This window comes from Salvelinus alpinus, chromosome 10 (genome assembly GCF_045679555.1).
Source record: "Salvelinus alpinus chromosome 10, SLU_Salpinus.1, whole genome shotgun sequence".
Classification (NCBI taxonomy): Eukaryota; Metazoa; Chordata; class Actinopteri; order Salmoniformes; family Salmonidae; genus Salvelinus; species Salvelinus alpinus.
This window is the reverse complement of record NC_092095.1, coordinates 36,715,075-36,733,637: the sequence shown is the minus strand read 5'-3', so window position 1 is coordinate 36,733,637 and position 18,563 is coordinate 36,715,075.

Genomic DNA, 18,563 nt, shown 5'->3' with positions numbered 1-18,563 from the left:
ATATCTTTGACTCAGAATAAACTGCCTTTACTATATCCGATTCCACCCTGTCCAGCGTCTTGACTTGGTCTCATTCTCATGTAAATGATCATCAACAAAACTTGGTAGCAGAGGATGGTTTGTACGCCTGAATTCGATCTATAAGAAGTTGATGTGAGAAGGGACAAGTCTAAGGCGCATTCCAGACGGACGGGTGACCTGCCCTCAGGAGTCATCGGCCATTCAACTCGCCCCAGGAAACTGATCAGAGTACTCGACATAAAAGGTAAGCAGAGCCTGTTAAATCAAAATCTGCATATTGTATTATAGTCATTTTCCAAATTTCGATCAGTAGTACTGGGCGTGAGTATGAATTGCTGTTAAAATATTATAGAAATTTATAGAAACTTTAAGGCATGGTTTAAAGATATCTTCGATGCTAGAGTAACCACATGTAAAATGTCCTATTGATAATGTTGTGTACAATCGAATAGGTCTTGTGGAATGAGAATTATGTTGAGTGTTTAATCTACGTGTAAAATGTCCTGTTGAGTAAAGTCTCGAACAGGTCTCGTAGTATGTGAATGTTTTAAATAATCTGCGTGTAAAATGTCCTGTTGAGTAAAGTCTCGAACAGGTCTCGTAGTATGTGAATGTGTTAAATAATATACGTGTAAAATGTCCTGTTGAGTAAGTTGTGTACTTTTCGAACAGGTCTCGTATTATGATGAAATTTGATGACTGTAAATTAGCGGTTTAATGTACGTGTAAAATGTCCTGTTGAGTAAGTTGTGTACTTTTCGAACAGGTCTCGTATTATGATGAAATTTGATGACTGTGAATTAGCGGCTTAATCTACGTGTAAAATGTCCCGTTGAATAGTTGTGTACTTGCCGAACGGGTCTCGTAGTATGTTAGAGTAGACACATGTGAAATGTCCTATTGATCGGTGCATTGGCCGTGCAATTGATCGGCGCATTGGCCATGTGTTCAATCGAATAGGTCTTGTGTAGAGGTATTATTATAACTGATAAGGGTTTGACGTTCCACGAGACTGGGATTGGGGATGACCATTTCACACTAAACTATAACATTTGATACGGAGCCTTATTGTGGCTGTTTCTTGGTTGCTTGACTGCGGGTAGTGGGACTCTTTGGGCGCGGCTTTTTGCGCGGCTGACTGTTTGGTTTTCCCTCTTTGCTGTTGGTATTTCCCAAAGTGCTAAAATTATTCTGACAATTGTTATAGAACCGCTAGAATTTACTACTATATTGTTCCAAAAAGATATTGCCGAATCAATTTTAGAAAATGCTTATATAAATCACTGAACAGATTCCGATAACACAACCCCGACGATATCACCACATAGTCATTAACTCTTTGTGTGCGAGGGTGAGACACAAGAGATAAGTCTGTGTCTGCACCACGAATACATCCCTGGTTTCGACCAAGGACGGGCTAAGTATACAAAGATAGAAATAAACACCACATAGTAAAAGACTGACTAAACCTAGATAACCATATACACATTATCAGGCGAATTAGATGAAATGTCTGCAGCCATAGCGCCCAAACTCAAATTTAATGACTATTTAGATCAGAGTATGATTGATAGAGCGGGAGGAAAAGAACAGTATAGAAAAGTAAAGAAAGTATGGGAAGAGATAAGACTAAAATGGACACAGGCGGGTTACTTTAGTGGGGGAACCCCTACAGGGGGAAAACTCCAAGCTATGCAGAAAGGGCTAGAGGACGCAGTGGAGAAAGCAAGAGGAAGTGAGAAAGAGAGGAACAAGACACTCATACCCAGTGCCTAATGCATGTCTTCAGGACATTAGCATAGATTACACCGATATGAGCGCCGATAATGTATCTAAAGGGAAACGCTATCTCTTAGTCATGGTAGATAGGTTCTCCAAATGGGTAGAGGCAATACCAACAGCAAAAGAGGATGCCAAGTCAGTCGTTAAGTGGCTACAAACCAAGCTAATACCCAGGTATGGCATCTAAAGACAAATCAGATCTGAAAATGGCTCACATTTCAGTAACAAACACCTAAGACAGGTGGAAGAAAGATTTGGCATAACACACAGATTCGGTTCTGTGTACCACCCCCCGGTCCCGAGGTCTGGTGGAACGCCAAACCAAACGTTGAAAGCTAAGATAGCAAAAGTATGTGCAGGTTCGAAGTTGACATGGGTTGAAGCCCTGCCTCTGGCGTTGATGGCCATGAGAGCCTCACCAGGGGCAGGCACCCATCTCTCTCCTCATGAGATAATGACTGGAAGAGTCATGCCTGGTCCACCAAGAGAGGGAGGTCATATGCCCGCTCTTGATGTAATTATGTGAAACTACTGACGGAACTCTCTGCAGCACTCTCTACCCAGGTTCGCAAGGTCCAAGAGGGGGAGCTGCCGGGAGACACGCCACCACTGAAGGTAAAAGTTGGTGACTGGGTGAGGGTTAAAGTCCACAAGAGAAAGTGGCTGGAACCCAGGTGGACTGGACCGTACGAAGTGAAGGAGGTTACTTCACACTCAGTTCAGGTCAAAGGTAAATCAGGCGCACCTTGGCACCACCTTACACACTGCACTCCAGCCCCAATTCCTTCCAGAACACTGACTGAGGTCAGAGCTGATTTGAGCAGCCTAAATTCGACGGGGAGTCTGGTTGAATGCTGGTGACATAACGAAAAACTTAAAACCAATTCGAAGTAGAGAGACTACAGAAAATTATAATAATAGGGTTATTGGCTCCTTTATTCCAAAAGTAATGGTGGTTCAGGGGTTAAATAGCTGCCTCCCAAGCTTGAGACCGGACTTTGATTCACGGTACTGACTAAAATCTGAGTTTTTAATTGTAATTAAACCATTTGTATGTTTTGCCTAAGAAAAAATGGTCATTAGTGTCGGTATAGGATATAAACGGAAACGTTTTAATAACTTGTTTAGGTTAAAATGAAAGACTAATCTCATTTTAAATGATAGCGATGCCCTTTCGATGTGATACGTTGTGTTGCCTCAATGATCTTCATGAATAATGTATGGAGACGTGAGTCGTATTTATATTACTGAATAGTAGAAGTGACAGTTACCTTACCCTAATGAATTCTAAAGAATAACGGAGAAATACGATAAAGTTGTGCCCATCGGAATGTTATAATTATTATGGATGACTGACATACGATTTGAATTTAGCGAAGAATATGGTACGTTTACATTTTGGAGTTGAGAAAGTTGAGAAGTTGATTTTACTTATATGATAGTTTTGGTGCAAAACTCAGTTGGAGTAAGTAGATGTTTTGCCTAGAGGCATGAATAAGACAGTTAGTTTTGGTATTGTATTTGCTACTAATTTTCTGAGTACGTTGCTAGACACAGGATGATTTGTTTTGTAACGGCGTAAAACAACGTCATTAGGTGGAATACACGATTACGTTACTCGAATGGATTCGGCCATTGTTCAGGTAAATTATTTTCTATACTTCTGGCAGTATGGTTTTGATTAAGAGATGTTGATTGCCGTTGCAAATTCTATCCAAGATCAAACCTTTGTGATAATTTGTGTTTGGTTTATCGAACCCGTACTATTGCCTGTTGCAGTTAGTCAACAATGATTTAGAGTTCGTTGAAAGTTGCTGTGTTCTGAACACAGGTTGAGCGCTAGTAAACGCATATCTTTATTTGAACTATACTAATCTATTTGATAAAATTACTAAACCTGTATATTTAACATTTGATAATGATTGGCAAATCCATATATTTAACCACAACTTTGAATTTAGCATTGGGTATTATAGGAGGAACGGGATACAATTTGTACTTTCCCCACCGGGTGTGGCCGTATTAAATTATGCTAGAGAAAATTGGTTGGGTCATTCAGAGGGAAAATGTGTGCATTATAGCTTTTAGTTACTTTTCAAAAGTTGCTCAAAGTTATTGGTTTTTGTTTAGGTAACACCAGAGAATTCGAACAATAAGTAAACGTATTCTAAACGTGATCTGTTTTCATTATGGTGAACAATGACCGGCCCGCAAACTGGTATGGCTGGCTGGGAGTTTTTAAAGGGACAGTACACGTTTATCACAGTTGTGTGAATGAGTTACATGAAACATCGGGGAAATTTAAAACGAATGTTTTGAGGGTGGGTATTATCATAATTATTAGGTTTTGTTTTTGTAGTAAACGTTTGGGTTAAGGGGTTTCCGTGTTCCGAGAGACAAGATAATATTAGGAGTTTTTATTTTCTGAGTTTTATCTAGACAAGGGATTTTTTAAGATAAAGGATTCTTTTAGTATGTCTAGACATGGTATGGAACACGAATGTAAGGAGGTGGGGTAACCTTTGACCTGTTTTCATTGCATTTCCCAAGTGGTTTGATCACCCACGGGGGGGTGCGGTGAAGATAATGAATTTGTGGTCATTTGGGATACTAGTTTTGAGGTAAATTAATTATAATAGAGTTTATAGCTCTTGACATAATTGTAGTTTGAACCACAGAGGAGTCAGGATTCTGTTTTTAAACATTGGCTTTGACGGTTTTGAATTGGCTATTATTGATTTGGTATTACAACTGGAAAAATACCCTTTGTCATTGATAATAAATGGAGGGAGATATGATACATTGAGGGTTGAACGGGAGATATTTTAAGCCAATGTTCTTTTGAGAGCAGAGTGGGGAGGGGGGACCAGGAAATGAGCAAGGTAGGCTGTGGAATAAGATAGGAGAGAAGGGGGTTAACATATATAAGCAGCACAGATACATTTTAAAGTAAAGGATAGATATGAATGGACGCCCAAGGGACAATTGGACATGTGGAAAATGAAAGGGGCGTTCCTATATTATAATGTAGAACATAAGAATATTTTACTAATCTTACCTAAGTCATTATTTAGAGTAGGTAAGGTTGATACCTGGCCAGAGCCAGGTATCAAACGGGGGAGGGGTACATTGTGGTCTAGGATAGGATGGGGCCTATTGGATAATAAACTAATTTAAAATTAAACATTTCTAGCTAATAAATAGGCATAGAAGTTAAATATATAATCAGATAGAACAAATGAGAAACTGTTTGTTAACCAAACCTGTATGTCCAAGATTTTATGCATTACAGGTGAATTAAAGGAGAAGGTGATTCACTCGACCTGGGGGCATATCGCACTTGGAGGGTGAGACACACTGACACTGCCGAATGATCACAGAGTTAAGGAGAAGAACCGTTGCTAATAGAGCTCGGGGATCAACTCCTTAATGAAGAATCCCTGACCCCGACCTCTCATCACTGTGCACGTTCATAGAAGTGAAAGTGTTGCTTGATCTCTGGCTGATGATGTGTTCTCTGGGAGAGGGTGGGGCTTTTACAGGACTGCTTGTAGTCCTGAGCTGTCTGATTAGGATACGATGGGGATGTTACCATCACAGTGCTGCCAAAACCACCACCAGTTCCAACAGGCCAGGGCCAGGTTCAGCCGAACTCCTCCACCACTTCAAGACCAAGTCCCACACCATCACCTAAGCTCTCCAATCCGGTACAGGTAATAAATGTAAAAGACATCTCAGATAGTGACCAATTGGGTACTGAAACTGGTTATGAGGGAAGTGAGAATATGAGGTTGGCCTATATGAGATACACAGCCAAAACACTTAATAGAAAGGACTGTGTCGTATGTGGACATGCCAGACCTATTCTGGCTGCTCACCCATTTGCCCTAAGTAATGGGGAAGGTTGGATGTGCATATTGGAAAGTTTAAGCCAAATTCAACCCTGTGTAAAACTCTGAGTCTTGTGTTCCCAGAAGTCCCTCCCCAGAAGGTACCGTGGGGAGTCAAGGCATATGGGGGATATTACAGCTGTAACACTGGTACAGGTAGGGGTATAGACTATGGGAGGCTCCCTACTACTGCCTGCATCACTAATGTCACTATTAAATGGAGGTGTTGCTGATGTATGGTGGATGTGTGGACCTGCCAGGCGGTTGAACCCCATTTTGAAAGGAGATTGTCAGGGCACATGTGCTTTGGCCAGTCTGATAAACACCATTGCCTATTATTGAGGCTACAGCTAACCACCTCCTGGGAGCTGCACATGACACAGAGGCTCAGGACCAACCCAGGAGACGGCAGCTATTGTTGATACTAAACAAAATGCCTGGATCAATTATCTTTATTATAATTAACAGCGATTTGTTAACTACACCCACACAGCACTTACGGGGATGGCTGAACAATTGGATGCTACCTCTCAAACCAGTAGACAAAATAGACTAGCACTGGACATGATTCTGGCCAACCAGGGAGGTGTATGTAAAATGATCGGAGAACAGTGTTGCACGTTTGTCCCTAACAATACTAGTCCGGATGGGAGCATTTCAAAAGCTCTGAGTGGGTTGGCAAGGTTATCGGTGGAGATGAAGGGTCTTGCAGGTGTGGAGGAGAGTGGACTGTTCCCCTGGCTGGGTGGTTGGTTTGGTAAGTACACTGCAATGATGATTACTGGATTTCTGACCCTAGTTGTTGTTTTTCTTATGCTCATGTGCTGTGCTGCCTGTATCATACCTTGTTTGAAGAAGTCTGTTACAGATGTGGCAAGGGCCTCTGGTATGATGCCGTTGCTTGATGCTCCAGTTGGAGAGGCTGATACGGAATCAAGCTTTCGCAGGAGAGTGGGCCTGACAGAGGAGGACCCTTGGTTTGCTGTAGTTGATGTTGTCAATGAATAAAAAGTGATGTTTGTCCTCCCTGTTGTGAAGGTTTGAAGTTCCCGGGTGGCGACGAGCCCACCTGGTACAGGTTGTATAGAGGGATGGACCTGAGGGTTTAAAATTTTCTCGTTTTTTTGGTTACTAATGTGTGATTTTGGTTAACAAGGCTTCGAGGCGGTCCATGGCCAATTGGCAGCTACAATCCCTGGTTTGATCTCCTTTTATCCTTTCTTACATCCCTGATCCCTGATGATATTTCAAAATAGAATCGTGGTAGATATGTTGTTGGCTGAACGCGGAGGTGTTTGTGCCATGTTCGGGGAGCAATGTTGTACTTTCATTCCCAATAATACAGCGAATGATGGTAGTCTTACCGTCGCCCTAGAGGGTCTTCGCACGCTTAATGGGAAGATGAAACAACACTCCGGAGTTGACACTACTATGTGGGACTCCTGGATGGATGCGTTTGGTAACTATAAGACCCTGATCTCCTCTGTCCTAGTGTCCGTAGCTGTTTTTGTGGCTATCCTAAACCTGTGCGGTTGTTGCTGTATTCCTTGCGCTCGCACATTAGCCACTAGAGTGATTACCACTGCCATTACCCCTATGCCTAAGGACCAGGCCCAAATGTACCCGCTTTTGGCGGTTGATGACCCTGATGAGGCGTTTGCACCTTTTCAGGAACCCCCTCTTCCTGACTACTCCTCTTGGCCACTCCAGGAGTAGCACTTGGAGGAGGGTGGATACTATTAATTATCCTTGCTTAATTACCTCGCTTCGCTGCTTACTAGAGGGGGCTTTTTGTTTTCGTTATATCCTTCTTCTTGTTTCTAATAGAGTTTTCACGTCTTAAAAGACGTGAAGAGGGGGACTCAAAAATTTGGTTTCTACCAAATTGTTTGGTTGAGACTATTGGTCACGTCTAGTAGACGTGAAGAGGGGGATTTGTTATATATAATAAATATACATCTAGCTTATGCATACATACATAACCATATCTACATATATATGAACATACATATAGCTTGTGCATACAGTACCATTGGGTTAGCTAACTCAATGGTCAGACTAGTTAACCTTTAGATAACTCCTGTTTTAGTGTCATCTGGCTGCGTTAGAGACTGTGTGTGACCATAGGATTAAAAGCTTGTACAACACACCCCATGACTAAAACACAAGACTGCTGAGGCACCGAACAGGATACCCCATTGTCACAAAACTGCTGACCGCACAAAACAGTTATGAAGCGCCAAACTAAACCGCCTGACTTAAGTAATTGCTCACATCCCTCTAACTCAGGAAACCCCCTAGCCCATCTCATGACTCCTGGACACACAAAGAGTTACATCGCATGAACCCAAACACACACACACATTTCACTCCCCTCTCTACTGGTCGGGTGCCAAGAGCAGAGGACTCTGCTGTGCACCAATGGGGCCCCTGTTCTGGCTAGAGCAGGCCCGCCTCCAACTCTTCAGGACCAGTCAGAAGAGCAACACGACGAGACTCTACCTACATTGTTCCATGTATAAAATCTGTTGTAACCTCTGTTTAGGGACCTTTTATCAGCTGACTCCTTCCGAGCCATATGATGAGGTCCGTGCACGTTAAACTGCAGGACAAGATATCTTTGTGCCAATAAACTGCCTTTTTGTTACAACTGAATTCCACCCTGTCCAGCGTTTTGACTTGGTCTCATTCTCATGTAAATGATCATCAACATTTCACAAGCTTTCCACGCGCTAATTAACAATAATTTTAAATTTAAAGATAGGCTCTCGTGGAATAACCGTTTATGTGCACCACTCAAAATGGACGGACAAGCGCACAACTTTTCTGTTGCTGATGAAAATCGCCGAAATGTGGGAAAGAAACGTAAAACAAAACTAAAAGAATGGAAAGACAGGCAAAGGAAGATCTTATGGGATGCGGGAAAACCCTATACAAATCGTAAGGGTCAAGAAAAAACTGGGAAAAGCTGTCCAAAAGAGGTATGTGGAAGAACCGTATATCAAACAATCAAGCTAGCTATAGAGTACAGTAGCTAACATGTATGTTCTGGGTTGTCTAATTTGTAACTATAGAGAAAACATATTAGCTAAAGTTCGTTGGCTACTGATTTATAAATTATCGTTACAAATATTATTGCTAGATTATAGAAGAAACATAGCTAGCTACTTTTTCTCCATCCACCGGATGATTTGACATGGCTACAGTAGCTAGCTAGTTATAGGTAACGTTACACTGTATCCTGCAGGGAAGAGCGTGTTCCACGACGTGCAGAAAGGATTGTGGAAAGTTGACTGATGAGCGCAAGCTGCATCTGTTCAACAGTTTCTACACTGTCCCATACGAGAAACAACAAGCGTTGATTCTCTCCGGCTTAGAACAGGTTAGAAATAAGACAAAACGCCTATTATTATAATAGCTATATTGAACACTTGCATAGTTTAACTTTGACAGTAATGATACGTACATTAATTAACTCTAAAAGTGCAGTGTTACACAATGGTGCAATACAAACTCATTTTGTGTATAGGTTGGGAGTGTGTGAAAGATGGAGGTCCTGATCAAGCAATACCCTGAATGTGCTACAGTATATTCAATTCTGAATTTATCATTGTCAATTTTTATTGCAGCATGAGGTGAAACGGAGACGTAAACCTGAGGATACAAAGGAGAACAAACGACGGAAACAAACCTTCAAATACCATGTACAGCAAGCATGCCAGAGATTGAATGTGTGCAAGGTCACTTTCATGTCTGTGTTCCAGCTAACCAACAGCCGTCTTCAGGCAAGTGAAAATATGAAGAGAGGAGAAGAATACCACAGCATTTTCAAACAGCAGAGTCTCAATTTCGGCCAACCAAGGAGTGACACCTGTGGCAAATGTGACGCATTCTTCACTAAGATGTCAGCAGCAACATCTGAAGATGAGAAGAGGAAGATTGCAGTTGAAAGTGAGTTGCACCATCGAAAAGCCGAAAAGGCCTACACACAGCTTCAAAGTGACACTGAGTGGGCTAAAGCCAATACTGACTGCCATGTCATTTCTGTGGATCTACAAGGGTGATGTACACCCCTAATCTGACCCACTCCAATGTCTACTACCAGCGGCAGCTGTCAAATTTTAACCTTTGCATCCAGGAACTTGGAAAAGAAGATCCTGCATACATGTGTGTTTGGCATGAGGGGATTGCACACCGAGGGTTCATTGAGGTGGCAAGCTGCATATTGAAGTGGGTGAAGACAAAATTCACGCCACTCACCAAACCAGAGGTGCGCAAGTTGATCATCTTCAGTGACAGATGCTGTGGGCAGAATAACAACTGGCGGATGCTCAATCTGATGTCATTGCTCGGCTCTATGGGTTACTTTACCCAAGTTGAGCAGAAGTTCATGGTCTGGTCATTCTTTTCTTCCTTGTGATCGATCTTTTGCCACCATCGAGAAGAGGCGCAAGGTGTCAGTCCTTCATACACCTGATGATGTTTCAAAGAAGATACTTGAAGCACAACCAGCAAAACCATTCAAGGTGATGAGGATGCAATGTGAAGACTTCAGGCACCTCCCAGATTCTGTCCTCAAGCGACCAGCTGGACTACAGATCACCTCAGTGAGGTGGTTAAAAGTCACAGGTATTGCACAGAGAATAGTTTACTAACATCCCATCAACATGCAACATGTTGTTCTAACAATAAAATATCCTAATGCTTGACTATGAAAGTTGTTTATTGATGTCAGGAACTTAAAATGTTTCTGTTCTAATTTCAGTTGATCCTTGGAATCTGTACGCCATACAGAGCCACAGTCTATTTGAGGGATGGAAATCGTGGTTGATCTCCAAACCAAAACAAGGAGCTACACCTCAACCTCCCTATTTTGCAAGCCACTACCCTAGAGCATATGAGAGTCCTCTGCCCATAAAAAAAAACAAGTACCAAGATCTGATGACCATGCTCAACTACTTGCCAGCTGCTGCACGCTCTTTTTATAAATCACTGCAGAGTGAATAATTTGTTGTTAAACCAAGCTACATAATTAACTGTTTTTTCTGTGAGTTTATGATCCCCTGAACCTGTATAGTATGTTGAATCTGAATACATTTCAGAAGACATGTCACCCCTATTGTAGGAAATTAAATGTATAGTAGGTGTTTTCTATGTGAATCAATTTGTATAGGATTTGAACCAGCACAATATATTGAATTAATTTAATTTTAAGATGTTGTTCCTAGTGTAGAAAATGTTATGTACAATGTGTTCTGTTGAGAATTATTTTGTGTGTGATCATTTGAACATTTTTTAATCTGAATTAATTAAAAACAAATAAGTCATCACATACAGTATGTGAGTATTCATTTGATCTTGATTCCCTTTTTTTATTCATTACAATACACAGTACGTGTAATGGTTGTCAATGTCGTTCTCCTCCTCAGACGAGGAGGAGCATGGATCGGACCAAGATGCGGAGTAGGAGGTATTCATGATTTTAATGGCAAACCAACAAACACTACAAATAAACAAAACTACAAACGTGACTAACCTGCAACAGTCCTGTGTGGCCCAAACGCTAACACAGGAAACAAACACCCACAAAACACCAGTGAAACCCTGGCTGCCTTAGTATGACTCTCAATCAGAGACAAACGATACACACCTGTCTCTAATTGAGAATCATACCAGGCCGAACACAAAACCCAACATAGAAATACAAAACATAGACTGCCCACCCAACACTCACGCCCTGACCAATAAAGACATACAAAACAAGAGAAAACAGGTCAGGAACGTGACATAACCCCCCCCTTAAGGTGCGAACTCCGGGCGTACCAGCACAAAGTCTAGGGGAGGGTCTGGGTGGGCATCTGACCACGGTGGTGGCTCAGGCTCTGGGCGAGGTCCCCACCCCACCATAGTCACTCCCCGCTTCCGTATCCCCCTCCCAATGACCACCCTCCAACTCAACCCACCTAAATGAAGGGGCAGCATCGGGATAAGGGCCAGCACCGGGATAAGGGGCAGCAGCTCCGGGATAAGGGGCAGCAGCTCCGGGATAAGGGGCAGCAGCTCCGGGATAAGGGGCAGCAGCTCCGGGATAAGGGGCAGCAGCTCCGGGATAAGGGGCAGCAGCTCCGGGATAAGGGGCAGCAGCTCCGGGATAAGGGGCAGCTCCGGACTGAGTGGCAGCTCCGGACTGAGTGGCAGCTCATGACTGTAGGGCAGCTCATGACTGTAGGGCAGCTCATGACTGTAGGGCAGCTCATGACTGTAGGGCAGCTCATGACTGTAGGGCAGCTCATGACTGTAGGGCAGCTCATGACTGTAGGGCAGCTCATGACTGTCTGGCGTCTCTGGCAGCTCCTGACTGTCTGGCGTCTCTGGCAGCTCCTGACTGGCTGGCGTCTCTGGCAGCTCCTGACTGGCTGGCGTCTCTGGCAGCTCCTGACTGGCTGGCGTCTCTGGCAGCTCCTGACTGGCTGGCGTCTCTGGCAGCTCCTGACTGGCTGGCGTCTCTGGCAGCTCCTGACTGGCTGGCGTCTCTGGCAGCTCCTGACTGGCTGGCGTCTCTGGCAGCTCCTGACTGGCTGGCGTCTCTGGCAGCTCCTGACTGGCTGGCGTCTCTGGCAGCTCCTGACTGGCTGGCGTCTCTGGCAGCTCCTGACTGGCTGGCGTCTCTGGCAGCTCCTGACTGGCTGGCGTCTCTGGCAGCTCCTGACTGGCTGGCGTCTCTGGCAGCTCCTGACTGGCTGGCGGCTCTGGCGGCTCCTGACTGGCTGGCGTCTCTGGCGGCTCCTGACTGGCTGGCGGCTCTGGCGGCTCCTGACTGACGGACGGCTCTAGCGGCTCCTGACTGACGGACGGCTCTAACGGCTCGGGACAGACGGGCGGCTCTAACGGCTCGTGGCAGACAGATGGCTCAGACGGCGTTGGGCAGACAGATGGCTCAGACGGCGTTGGGCAGACAGATGGCTCAGACGGCGTTGGGCAGACAGATGGCTCAGACGGCGTTGGGCAGACAGATGGCTCAGACGGCGTTGGGCAGCCGGGCAGTTCAGGCACCGCTGGGCAGACGGGCAGTTCAGGCACTGCTGGGCAGACGGCAGACTCTGGCCGGCTGAGACGCACAATAGGCCTGATGCGTGGTGCCGGAACTGGAGGTACCGGGCTGAGGGCACGCACCTCAGGGCGAGTGCGGGGAGGAGGAACAGGGCTCTGGAGATGCACTGGAAGCCTGGTGCGTGGTGTAGGCACTGGTGGTACTGGGCTGGGGCGGGAAGGTGGCGCCGGATATGCCGGACCGTGAAGGAGGACACGCGCTCTTGAGCACCGAGCCTCTCCAACCTTACCAGGTTGAATGGTCCCCGTAGCCCTGCCAGTGTGGCGAGGTGGAATAGCCCGCACTGGGCTATGCAGGCGAACCGGGGACACCACCTGTAAGGCTGGTGCCATGTACGCCGGCCCGAGGAGACGTACTGGAGGCCAGATACGTTGGGCCGGCTTCATGACATCCGGCTCGATGCCCAACCTAGCCCTCCCAGTGCGGCAAGGTGGAATAGCCCGCACTGGGCTAAGCACGCGTACTGGGGACACCGTGCGCTTTACCGCATAACACGGTGTCTGACCAGTACGACGCCCTCTCACTCCACGGTAAGCCCGGGGAGTTGGCTCAGGTATCCAACCCGGCTTCGCCACACTCCCCTTTAGCCCCCCCCAAGAAATTTTTGGGTGAGCCTCTCGGGTTTCCAGCCACTCTGCCTTGCAAGCGCCTCATAATGCCGCCTCTCCGCTTTCGCTGCCTCCAGCTCCGCTTTGGGGCGGCGACACTCCACTGGCTGTGCCCAGGGTCCTTTACCGTCTAGGATCTCCTCCCAAGTCCATTCCTCTTCTCTCCATTGCTTTGGTTCTTGCCGTCCTTCTCCAATCCGCTTGGTCCTGGTTTGGTGGGTGTTTCTGTAACGGTTGTCAATGTCGTTCTCCTCCTCAGACGAGGAGGAGCATGGATCGGACCAAGATGCGGAGTAGGAGGTATTCATGATTTTAATGGCAAACCAACAAACACTACAAATAAACAAAACAACAAACGTGACTAACCTGCAACAGTCCTGTGTGGCCCAAACGCTAACACAGGAAACAAACACCCACAAAACACCAGTGAAACCCTGGCTGCCTTAGTATGACTCTCAATCAGAGACAAACGATACACACCTGTCTCTAATTGAGAATCATACCAGGCCGAACACAAAACCCAACATAGAAATACAAAACATAGACTGCCCACCCAACACTCACGCCCTGACCAATAAAGACATACAAAACAAGAGAAAACAGGTCAGGAACGTGACAGTACGTCTCTCTGTCACCACATTTAGCATTAACTCTAAGCAGTTAATACTTATTTACTGCTGTCACCTCAGTCCAAAGGACATTTCTTGCCTTTAGCATGGGTTTAATGCAATTCAAAACTTAATTGCTGATCATAGTGTTAAACGCAAAGTGAATGGTTTTCTGAACGTTTTGTAATATTGACCGTAGGGACCTGCATAATGGACATGCATATTGGCACATCACATTGATCCATATTTGATATGTACAAGTTGTGCTTGTTTTGATTGAATTAATTTAATTGTATTCTATTTGTGTAGTTATTCTATGGTATGTTCACATTGAGGGCTTCATTTTAAATGAGACTAAGATTTCATGACTCAACTTTTAAGAAAAGTCATCAGTGCTGAAGTTGATAGACCACCTTTAAATGAACCTCCATACAAATGAATTAACTACATATTGCAGTTAAGTTATTTACATGAAGGGCATCTGTACTTGAAAGTACTTAAAACATCATATCAGGTGTTAAAAAAGGACATCTTACAAGAGTCATGCAAAATGTCACTACTGTTCTTCCACAAACTGAAATCATCACTGGAGATATACTGTTCTTCCACATTCTAAAAATTAAAACGACAATAAAAAAAAGTATTTTTTGAAATAACAAAAAAATATGAACTGTTGTTGGAAGATATGGGTATGGTGAATTATTTGTCAACCATAAAACACCTAATGTGGTACACACAATTAATAATATAAAAATAACTGATTATCTTAAAATGGAAAAATTGTCACATATATGGTTCTTCGTCTGTAGGATTCATTTGTCTTCAGGAAGGCAGTGAGTTGCGGTGCAACAGCTTTTTCTTTTTGAGCGAGAGGAATGGGAGATTCTATATAGGCCAATAGTTTTTTACATTTTCCAGGTCAAGTTTTGACTTTTTCAGGAAAAGGCTTTATTACTGGCACTTTTACTGAGTTTGGTACACATCCGGAGGATAGGGAGCCATTTACTATGTTCAACATAGGAGGGCCAAGCACAGGAAGTAGCTCTTTCAGTAGTTTAGTTGGAATAAGGTCCAGTATGCAGCTTGAAGGTTTAGAGGCCATTACTATTTTCATGAATGTGAGATACAGGATTAAAAAACTTGAGTGTCTCCATTGATCCTAGGTCCTGGCAGTTCTGTGTAGAATAAGGACAACTGAGCTTTGGAGAAATACGCTGATTCAAAGAGTAGTCTGTCATTTGCTTTCTAATGAAGCGAAAGCCATCCTTCCTTAGGGAATGTTGCTTTTTAGTTAGCTTTGCGACAGTATCAAAAATACAATTTGTATTGTTCTTATTCTCCTCAAATAGGTTGGAAAAATAGGATGATCAAGCAGCAGTGAGGGCTCCTCGATATTGCACAGTACTGTCTTTTCAAGCTAGTCGGAAGACTTCCAGTTTGGTGGAGCGCCATTTCCATTCCAATTTACTGGAAGCTTGCTTCAGGGCTCGGGAATTTTCTGTATACCAGGGAGCTAATAAGATGCTGGTCCGATAGTCCAGGATTATGAGAAAAAAAACATTTAGATCCACAATATTTATTCCACGGGATAAAACTAGATCCAGGGTATGACTGTGGCAATGAGTAGGTCCGGAGACATGTTGGACAAAACCTACTGAGTCGATGATGCCGCCAAAATCCTTTTGGAGTGGGTCTGTGGACTTTTCAATGTGGATATTGAAGTCACCAAAAATGACAATATTCTCTGCCATGAATTCAAGGTCTGATAGGAATTCAGGGAACTCAGTGAGGAAAGCTGTGTACGGCCCAAGAGGCCTGTAAACAGTAGCTAAAATGTATTGAGTAGGCTGCATAGAGTTCATGACTAGAAGCTAAAGGATGAAAACACAGTAATTGTATTTTTCGTAAATTGAAATTTGCTGTCGTAAATGTTAGCAACATCTCCACCTTTGCTGGATGAGTGGGGGATATGGTCACTGGTGTAACCAGCAAGAGAGGCCTCATTTAATACAGTAAATTCATCAGGCTTGAGCCAATTTTCAGTCAGGCCAAATCACATCAAGATTATGATCAGTGATTAGTTTATTGACTATGACTACCTTGGAAGTGAGGGATCTAACATTACGTAGAAATCACAATCACTTTCAATAATGACAGGAATGGAAGAGGTCTTTATTCCAGTGAGATTGCTATGGTGAACACCGCCATGTTTAGTTTTGCCCAACGTAGATCGAGACACAGACACTGTCTCAATGGGAATAGCTGAGCTGACTACACTGAGTGGTAGACTCCAATAAGCTGGCAGACTGGCTAACAGGCTACAAGCTATCTCATTGAGGAGCTAGAGGAGTTAGATCCCTGTCTATGTTGATAGATAGGAGGGGAGCACCCCTCCAGCTAGGATGGAGTCCGTCACTCCTCAACAGGCCAGGCTTGGTCCTGTTTGTGGGTGAGTCCTTGAAAGTGGGCCAATTATCTACAAATTCTATCTTTTGGGAGGGCCGAAAACAGTTTTCAACCCACAGATTTCTTTTACATGGTGAAATTTGAATTTAATTGAATCCTGAATTGAAACAATAACAAATTGGCCAACCCATATCTGTTATGGTAAAAAGCTGCAGGAAGGCCTGGAGAAATGTAACCACTCTCAACTTTATAGGCAGAGCTATGAATGCAAGGACTGTCTATCCATTATATCAATATTACAGTTTTATCCATGTTTTGAGGCTATACAGTGTTTGTTTACATTGTTTACAAACATTGGAGTTAAACAAGGTTATATTTTGGGTTCTGATTGGGTACGACAGTTGAACTAAGCTCATGAGGCATTTATAAGTTATATTATTTAAGAATCAATGGGCATATATTATTAATTTATAAGTCCAAAAACGGATGTAACTAAGGATTCTTGCTTTAAATCGGATAAGTTATTTATCCAGTGTTAATAGTTGGGTGATGTGCAAAGTTATGGCAAATAAAATCCAAGTTGAAAGAGAGACATATTTAACGTTGTTTCCCAAATGCAGTACCTTTTCTGCTTGATTAAATTTACTGCTGATAACACTGGACCGTTGATTAGATTCAAGGTCATGATTGTGTGAGAAAGTTACAGTCAGCAAAGGTTTGTAAGATCGAATAACAGAAACTGAATCTGAGTCAGCTCTTTCGAAATCAAATTATATACCTGAGCTAAGTGTCATCAAATTAGAATGCATGAAAAACTCCATCCAATTTTGAAGTATTCTCTTACATCATTCATATGGATCCTAACTTTTGAACCTTTTTTCCGTGAGAATCTTTGGCAACACTTTAGTTGCAGGGCTAACTTTTATGAAATACCTATGTCAACAACTGCAAGTTTACTTAGGATGTTTTGAGTCGACATACAAACAGTTTAACCGACAAAACTGTGACATCAACTTGCTTTTCTACTGATTATGAATGTGTTATTTATGGTAATTACTGCGTTATGAAGTCTTTCTATTGATGGCCTTCAACATTAAGTGTTGCCAATGCCCGAAAATATATTGATTTGATAGATGTGTTAAAAATTGTGAGACTACCAAACATATTCAAACTAGAATAAACATTTCAGTAACAGGTGCAAAAAAAAAATCTAACTGATTAGTTTAGTTTAGAAAAAAGTATGTTATTTATCTTTATGTAGCATAAGATGAATCAATCAATCAATGTGCATGCATAAACATCGATATTGAAACAAACAATTCCAAAAACCTACCTGCAATAGAGCATGCTGGGAAATATGATAATAATGGGCGTGGTTTTGATTTAAAAATGTGTATGAGTTTCAGGTCCCTGTATAAGGGTAAAATTAGGCCCTCAAAATAAGGCCTTATGAAATATGTATGGTATTGCGTTAAATTAACCAAATGCTTTATTTAAAGTGTGAAAATAGTGAAAATATTTCCCAGAGTGCCTTTCCTTTCGAGTAAATTGTACAGTTACTACCCATGGCTGTATTTGTTATTGACAGAGACATAATTGTTGCATTCATCCATTTTCTGCCCTATAGATTTCACCAAGTAAGATGAGATCCTTAAAAATATATATATTTCATGTAATGCCTTATGCATTCCATAAAATAAATGTTCCAGAAAACCCTACTGAATGAAAACTCCACAATAAAATCTGCAGAGCACGTTACACCACTGAATAAGGTAAGTTCTCTTTCTAAATACCAAATACTGAGAAATGCGTAGGAAAGGCATGTGTACGAAAAGCATACATTTCCTAAATCTGATCGGCCCCGATGTGACTAGCAGGTAGGGTCAGCAAAATTTCGGGCAAAATTTCCAGAAATCCCTGTTCAAGATTCCAGGGAATTTTTCTACCATATTTGCAGGCCTGATGTGGCCTTTAACCATGAGTTTCAGGCAAATGTCTTATGGTAAATCTATGCCTCAAAGGCCTTATGAGATATGTATTGTCATAAGAATTCAACGATAATATTAACCTAGGAACTCACTTGGTGAAGGCCACAGGACTGAAAATTGCCGAACTCAATAAGCATGTCTTTGTCACA